An 8,954-nucleotide genomic window follows, 5' to 3' on the forward strand; every position below is an offset into this window, starting at 1 on the left:
GACAAACCAAGCGCTGTTGTCCTGGGTCTGGCAGAATAAGGGGAAGACTGTAGGCCAGGTTAATGCCCATTCACGTGCATCTGGATTTGATGCTAGTGTTCACCCCTACAGGCTTGAACAAAGGGGGGAGGTATGTGAGGCAGGGACATGCCTCATGGTTGTTAGGGGAGATATATGGCAGGATTTGCTGTGTCTTCCCTCAGAATCGCCAGGTCTGAAGAAAGACCAGGTGGAGTAATCACCTGGGGATAAAGGAATCCTCAGAGTGAGAGGGGGTGGGGACTTGCACACAGAAGGCTGGAGTGGCTCTGTGTGGTCTGAGCCGAGAGGGCTGAGAGCCCTCTATCCCCAAGGAGACATTGTTGTGGGAGCAGCCAGGAGGCTGTGGGACATTGGCTGACAAAGCCGCATGGGTTCACAGGGTGTGGACTGTGACTTAGGTGAGTCAGGAACGTCATGTTTAGTTAGAGCCCAGCCGGGCAGGTGTTTATTTTGTATTTATGTTTGGTTTGCTGAGGCGCAATAAATGCACTGTTTGGACCTGAAACCTGGTGTCCTGAAGCCGTATCTGTAAGCATGACCCCGGAGAAGAGCTAAACCCCCACAGTATTTACAGCCATTCACTGTACTCTACCAGATGTGTGGATTTTTTGTGTGTGTTGTGGTGGAGGGCGTGATTGCATGCTAGGGTGTGGGAAGGCGGGATCCAGGGGGCCCAAGTAAATTTTTGCCCAGGGTCCAATCAATATTAAAGACGGCCCTGAGACTGCCAGTACAGAAAATCGGACCACCAACTTCCAAACATATCTTTTGGTGTATTCTGACACATAGAAGATCCTCCACTGCACTCCCAGATCTCTGCCTGTTTGTTTGGATGTAGAACTTCCTGTCTAGATAGCCACCAGAGGCATGATTCAACCAGTGCTAGCCAAACCCAGCACACTTCCCTGTCTGCTTCTGATACTTTTCACTACTATTTCACAGAGCCATGTGAAACACCCACACAGCCTATGGCTGCTCAGGCTACGGATCACAGACAGTCACCAGCACTCCTGGTCTTTCAGTGAACATTGTTATAAACATCACTCCATTTCCCCAACTTGTAATAAAGAAAGTGATCTCACACATGCATACCACCCAACCATCCCGGATCCGGTGGGACAATCCCAGATATGTCCCACTTTCTGGCAGCTGTGGAAGCAAAGACAGTTGCAGGTAATGATGAAGCAGAGAGTCGTCATTGGCTCCCTGCTTATTCCTCCCCCCTGCCAGTTCTCCACACCTATGGTCTGTGCGGGGGGTGGGGCCATCTAGCAGTCAGCCTCGGCTCCTCCTCCTCCATAGACCAGAGCAGCCAATGTCCTGCTGCTGCTAGGAACAAGGTAAATATGTGGTGCTTATTTTTTTACTTTCTGTGAGGGGCACATAACAGGGCATATTACTGGGGGCACATAACAGGGCATATTACTGGGGGCACATAACAGGGCATATTACTGGAGACACAGCTTGGCATATTACTGCGGACACATAGCAGGGCATATTACTAAGGGCACATAACTGGGCAAATTACTGGGGGCACATAGCAAGGCATATTACTGGGGGCACATAACTGGGCATATAACTATCGGCACAGCTGGGCATATTACTGGGGGCACATAACAGTATTACTGGGGGCACATAACTGGGCATATTGCTAGGAGCACATTACTTGGCATATTACTGGGGGCTCAGCGGGGCATAATCCCGTGAGGGGGCACACAACTGGGCATATTACTGGGGGCACAATGTGGGCATAAATACTGTGCGGTGGCATGAAGGGGAATAACTACTATGTGGGGACATTAAGAGGACTGGTTGGGATTAGGGGCATAGTTATGTTTTGGGCGGAGTTAGAGGCATGGTCTAGTGCAGGACACAATGTGTCCCTCTTTGTTCATTTACAAAGTTGGGAGGTATGCACATGTGCGGTTTAGCAAAGTGCTTCAGAACCCCACTGCTAATGTCTCTAAGGTAGCATAGAAGGAAAGCTCGGTAAACTGTTGCTCATATACTGAGCTCTAATCCCATTCCACCTCCCACAGAGGGACTTCCCAAGACCTGAGTTCCTCCTCCACCTATGACTGACATTTGACCTGCCGTTCAAACCAATGCTGTGAAGAGAAGGTTGCAGGGATTGAATAGCACATCACAGGACGTGAAGAAAGTGGCTTCAGAGGAGTCACAAGACAGCATTCTGGAATAAAAAACAACCACAAAGAGATGGTAAATGAGCCCTATCAGACATTAAACGCATGCATTATCTAGTGAACACAGTGAGATAATCGGTCTGCTCCAAAAACACTTTAAATTGTTTATTTCAATGTATTGTGTTTTATTCTTGTTTATTAACATTATGCTTATTTGATTTAACATTTATTAGTTTGACTAGGGGACTGACTTCTCCTTTTTTTATTTTGATTTTTTATTGTATTGGAATATCTGTACATTCCAACACATTACTTAATGCTTGAGCATTTGGCTAAGAAAATACCAAACTGTTTTCACAGTTGGGAAGCTCCCGATCCTTTCTTTGTCATGATTCTGGTACAGAAGCAAAGGAGGATCCTTCCTTTTCTCTATACATCTTTGATGCAGTTATCAGTCCCAGTAATGTTTACCATATAGGCACAAATTCTAATATGATCAAGCCCATAAGTAGGCAAGTTACCTCATGGTGCACCATGAGAAAAGTAAGAATTATTTTGCTTTCTGTGTTGGTTTGAAAACCTAGGGTTATATAGTTTTATAAAGTGTGTAGGGCCACCGAATTGCAAGAGGAGCAGAAGTAAGTCAGTCAACTCCAGAGTTCATTCCCTGTTAAATCACAGCAGCTTGGTCAGCTCTATTCCCTGTTTTACCTTTCCAGAAGGGCATCACCAGAGCTTAGAAAGATGACAGCGCTATGAACTTGATGTTCCTTGGCCCCAATGCAAAATCTGCAACAGGTCCTCCAACCTGCCTTGAGCCATTTATAATACTGGCTTCTTCATATGAGACAGAGGGCCTTTGGGCTGTTTATAGAACCTGGGCCTGGGTGTGACTGCCATCTCTCACCCCTATACAGGCATGGGATCCAGCCGGTTCTCTCCGGTTCTGCCGAACCGTTTGTTAAAATTACAGGCGGTTCGCAGGACCGGTGAGAAGCAGGGATCCCGACCCGGTCCTGCAGCTGCGCCTGCACCCCTGTATTTTTCAGCCTGCGGCTGTTACTTACAGTCAGTCAGCGTGAGCGTGGCTGTGTGTGTGTCAGCCAGTCTTCCACAGTGCTGCCGCCCTCCCCCCGCCCCCAGCCTCGCAGTCATGGCAACAAAGGGGAGTGTCTTGAGAGTGAGCAGCGCCGCGAAGCTGCCAGCCCAGAACAGAGAAGGAGAGAGGAGTCCTCTCACTGTCTGCAGAGTGCCCTAGTTGCTGACAGTCCACACCCCACACACAGCCATGAAAGATTGAAGAGCCGGCCCCTAGCCTAACAGAAAGGAGTCTGGACAGGTCAGGACTCAGGACAGCCTGGTTGGTTGAGTGTGATTTGTGTGACACTGACAAGTTGGCATTAAGGAGGGGACCACCGACCAGGGGCTGAAATTGAAATGTGACAACATAACAAAAATGGAGGGGGCCATGAATCTGTGGGGAGAAGCTATATGAGAAGTTTGAGAACATGGAGGGAGCCATGAATCTGTGGGGAGAAGCTATGTGAGAATATGGAGGGGGCCATGTGGGGAGAAGCAATGTGAGAACATGGAGGGGGCCATGAATCTGTGGGGAGAAGCAATGAGAGAACATGGAGGGGGCCATGTGGGGAGAAGCAATGTGAGAACATGGAGGGGGCCATGTGGGGAGAAGCAATGTGAGAACATGGAGGGGGCCATGTGGGGAGAAGCAATGTGAGAACATGGAGAGGGGCCATGAATCGGTGGGTAGAAGCAATGTGAGAACATGGAGGGGGCCATGAATCTGTGGGGAGAAGCAATGTGAGAACATGGAGGGGGCCATGTGGGGAGAAACAATGTGAGAACATGGAGGGGGCCATGTGGGGAGAAGCAATGTGAGAACATGGAGGGGTCCATGAATCTGTGGGGAGAAGCAATGTGAGAACATGGAGGGGCCATGAATCTGTGGGGAGAAGCAATGTGAGAACATGGAGGGGGCCATGTGGGGAGAAGCAATGTGAGAACATGGAGGGGGCCATGTGGGGAGAAACAATGTGAGAACATGGAGGGGCCATGAATCTGTGGGGAGAAGCAATGTGAGAAAATGGAGGGGGCCATGTGGGGAGAAACAATGTGAGAACATGGAGGGGGCCATGTGGGGAGAAACAATGTGAGAACATGGAGGGGGCCATGTGGGGAGAAGCAATGTGAGAACATGGAGGGATCCATGAATCTGTGGGGAGAAGCAATGTGAGAACATGGAGGGATCCATGAATCTGTGGGGAGAAGCAATGTGAGAACATGGAGGGGGCCATGTGGGGAGAAGCAATGTGAGAACATGGAGGGGGCCATGTGGGGAGAAGCAATGTGAGAACATGGAGGGGGCCATGTGGGGAGAAACAATGTGAGAACATGGAGGGGGCCATGTGGGGAGAAGCAATGTGAGAACATGGAGGGGGCCATGTGGGGAGAAGCAATGTGAGAACATGGAGGGGGCCATGTGGGGAGAAGCAATGTGAGAACATGGAGGGGGCCATGTGGGGAGAAGCAATGTGAGAACATGGAGGGGCCATGAATCTGTGGGGAGAAGCAATGTGAGAATATGGAGGGGGCCATGTGGGGAGAAGCAATGTGAGAACATGGAGGGGGCCATGAATCTGTGGGGAGAAGCAATGTGAGAACACAGAGGGGCCATCTGGGGAGAAACAATGTGAGAACATGGAGGGGCCATGTGGGGAGAAATGTGACATTGAGGGGTGATGGCTGACATGGGGGTCTGATCTGAGGTCTGATTAACAATAGGGGTCTGATTGCTGGTCTGACCTGAGGTGTAATGGAAAAAATGTATTTCTAATTGTTCTCCTCTAAAACCTAGGTGTGTCTTATAAGGCGGAATATAGGTTCCTCAAGCCAGCGATTGTTTGAGGCAGAGAGAAGATAGGAGGACCACACAGAGGAGAAGCCAACTGCTGCTGACGGGACCAGGGCCAGGTGAGCGGCGCGGGAGTGTGTGTTTTGGTTGGGGTGCGCCAAAATGTAGCTTCGCTTTAGTTTGCAAAGCCAACCTGCAGTGTGCTGTCTTCTGCCTCCCCGGTGCTGGCCATTTTCACTCAGCGAGTGAGCACACAGTTCAGTGAGGAGGAGATTCACTTGTCACTGAATGACCTCCCATTCTTTATCAATTTTATCCTTCCCTTAATAGACTGTGCACATGGCTGAAATTATTATTTTTTTCTTTTTTTTATATAGGCACATTACAGGCATTTGCTCTTCTGCATTCTTTGAAACCTATGAAGGATCTAACTACCACTGAGCAATATAGTCCATTTTCCAACGTCATTCGTCATCAACTCCAACCTGAACAGTTCTAAGGACTCTGACCTAATCATCGAAAGCAGTACATGAGGTGAGTTTTAATTTGGACTCTTTTAGGCCAGCATTAATAATTTTTGTTGTTTTTCTCAGTTACAGATGCTGAACCGTGAATTAATGTCAGTGCCAGAAGCTATCTTACATTTAGAACTGGCACTGGATGCATTGAAGTTATGTATAGGCCAGAACCTTTTCATAACTTCGGCGGATCCACCGCCAGCTTAGGGGTTTATTAACACCGGCATCTAAAATGCCAGTGTTAAAAATTGTGTGTCAGAGCTTTTGTACCACTACCTATTGCATAGTCTTAGTCACACAGTCAGCGTTTGTTCATTGATTTTAATCAGTGATTTTCAGCCAAAACCTGGTTAAGGTTTCCACTGTTTTCCACTGCAGAAACAGTTTGACATTGAATTGAATGGAGAGATTCTCACACAGGAAATCAGCAACAAAATCTGCACCATACTTTACACTCCAAAAATCCAACTTTGTAAAAACATGTACCTGTGGGTTTTCTAGTGGAATTTTCAACTATATTTAAAGTCACCTAAGGATTGGCTCAGCCTCAGCTGCATCTCTCAGAGACGTGTGGTTCCTGACACAGACTGAGTGCATGATGGTTTCTATAACATCAGGAGTCTAATTTACTGTGCTCATCACTAGATCCAAAATCAGATATGACATGGCTGTATCCCAAATCATAAATCACTATGATGCAGTCAGCTTTGGTCAGGGGAACCACATAAGTGGCTGACACATGGGGCTGTGTTTCTCTGTTGTGAGAATCAGCCTTTAGTGGTTCAGTTCTACCTTCTCCTGGGTGTAGTCCCCCGGTCAGTAGTGGGGGACCCCGGTCAAGAATCACATAGCAAAAATCCAGCAGTTTAATGACTCTGTGTCATTTGTGTGTGTGATTCTCCTTGACTACGGTGGACTACACTCAGTAATTAAAAGGTTTGTCTGTAACTAATTAAAATTGTCTGTTCAGTTGGGGAAGGCTTTAATAGCAACTAATCATTGGCTTCTTCAAAGGGGTCTTGCAAATTATTTTTCTTACACCAAACTGACATTAGTAAATTACCTTATTTTATATATATATAATTTTTTTTTTGCAGTTCTGCACTACAGACTGTTACTGCAGAGAAGGACCTACAGCTATAGATGTCACCCTAGGTCATAATTCAAGCTTGCTTAGCTTTCCTATAGGTGTGTATTTCTCGCTACTCCCTCCAACTTACAATCTATTCTTTGTTTATGGTGTGTTTAATAATGTCTACCTCTGTATTCCAGGAGACATCACCATCTGTATCACTTCATTAATATTGTGTGAAATTGGACCTTATTTCTGAATTAACATCTGATTGTAGCTGTCAAGAGTGATATGACTGGTTGTGTTCAGCATTACAGATTTTTCAGGTTCATTCTTCTATTTTAATTTATATTCATTTGTATTAAGAAAGCTATAAATCAGTTTTTAATACTTTTTTTATATCACCACAGGGTCATCGAATGTATACCAAGACCTACATGGCAACATTCAGCATATGTCATTCAAGTTCCAGGATTTGGGCTACTTAAGATTACCATTTGGTGAGTTTTATTCAGTCTATGTAATTTCCTGATTCTGACAGCTAGGTTCAGAAACAGGCTACTTTACCACTGTCTGGCCCTAGTCAATCAAAGCATTGAGGGAGGGGCTGGTCACAGAAAGAAGTTGAGCTTGGGTGCCACAAAAGCAATGGTGACACCCTCATTGCACCAAAGGCCTAATCTTCTGTATTTAAAAAAAAAATTCTCATAATTTGGAAAGGGAGTCGTAGATCAACAAAAGAGAAAGTGTTTTAATCAGGTGAACAACAACTATGTGTCTATGACAACAGTAGGATAGGAAAGTTGCTGGTAAGAGATTTGGCCAAGCATTAACCAAAAAGTATTTACTTTACAAGCAGTGGAAAAATAATCACGTTCTACTAGGGTATTCGAGCGTTATTTTAGGTTTACTTTAACTGTAATTTTGGTACATATATATCTTTACAGCTACTACTATGTATTGGAAGAAGCTTACACAGTGCCAGCACACACTGAAGACACCTCAAGGTTTGATCAAACCTTTTATTATCTGAAGAATATAAACAAAATGAAGAGACAAGCCACACTTTTTAGTTTTTTCGATTCATCCAGAAAGAAAAAAACAATACAGTCTCAGGAATTGGACTTGTGTGTAAATGAAATTAATAATAATGTTGTAGCTAACACTGAGAAGGATGCTGTTCTTAATGAAAATACTATATATGAAATTGACCATGAAGTTCCAATGGAACTGGTTGATAGGCATGATATTGAAAGTGTTGTTGGCAATGATGATGGTACAGTTTCAGATGTGTTAACAGTTGAAGAGGCATGTACAAGCACTATATCATGTTGGTCCAAAAAACAATTTGAATATTTTAGCAAGTTGTTTCCATGGATTCAGGTTAAAAATGGAAAATTAGGTTGCAATGTGTGTAGTAAGGTCAGAGGGTCTTTGGGAATAGAAAAAGCTAAGGCATGCCATGTTTCAGAGGAGTGGAGTAACTTTTTAGTAAAACCAAGTGGCACCCTCAAATTGATTCAGCAGGCCTCTGTTCGCAAAAAAATTAGAGAGCACAGTGTTTCTAAATCTCACAATAAAGCAGAGAAACTTCAGAATACCGCCAAAATTGGCATATTAACAACAGCAATGGACAGGCTCAATGAGAAAGCTATAGCTGCGACAATTCATATTTTTAATATAGTATACAGTTTAGCTTTAAATAATAAGCCTATGGCTGACATAGAAGGAGAAGTTCAATTGCAGAAAATTAATGGTGTGGATGTTGGAGTAGGCCTTCACTCAAGGAAAACTGCCATTACGATAATTCAACATATATCCTCACAAATAAGGAAGGCTTTATTTTCTAAAATTGCCAGTTGTAAGAGCAAATTATGTGTCATAATTGATGAATCCTCAACTGTGGCACAGAAAAGTGTTTTAGTCATCTATATTCGTTGTGAGCTTTCAACACATCAGGATCCTGTCAATGTATTTGTGGATCTTAAAGAGCTTGACTCAACCACTGCTGAGGTGATAACTGAAACACTTTTCAACTGCTTAAGTGAAAATGGATTTGATAAAGATTATTTACAAGATAATCTGATAGGATTTTGCTCAGATGGTGCTAGTGCAATGCTAGGTAGCAAGTCTGGGGTTGCATCTAGAATTGTAAGAGAATTTCCAAACATAGTCATATGGCACTGTTTGAGCCACAGGGTTCAACTTGCTCTTGATGATGCAATTAATTCTGTATCCCAAGTTAATCACTTTAAAATGTTCCTAGAAAAAATATATAGCATATATCATGTATCTAACAAACATCA

The 8,954-nt window shown here is 44.6% G+C and overlaps 1 long non-coding RNA gene across 2 annotated transcripts; it reads left to right on the forward strand.

Moving 5' to 3' along the window:
- Window positions 1–3,259: 3,259 nt before the first annotated feature.
- LOC122927940 lies at window positions 3,260–7,709 on the forward strand. Of its 2 annotated transcripts, none has more exons than XR_006387832.1 (7): window positions 3,260–3,546; window positions 5,062–5,177; window positions 5,436–5,592; window positions 6,674–6,764; window positions 6,849–6,974; window positions 7,059–7,148; window positions 7,596–7,709. It is a non-coding gene; the product is annotated as an uncharacterized LOC122927940 (long non-coding RNA). The 2 variants fall into 2 exon arrangements; XR_006387834.1 differs by having other exon boundaries at window positions 3,260–3,525.
- The last annotated feature ends 1,245 nt before the right edge of the window (window positions 7,710–8,954 follow it).

The sequence above is a fragment of the Bufo gargarizans genome, chromosome 1 (genome assembly GCF_014858855.1).
Source record: "Bufo gargarizans isolate SCDJY-AF-19 chromosome 1, ASM1485885v1, whole genome shotgun sequence".
NCBI classification, from domain to species: Eukaryota; Metazoa; Chordata; class Amphibia; order Anura; family Bufonidae; genus Bufo; species Bufo gargarizans.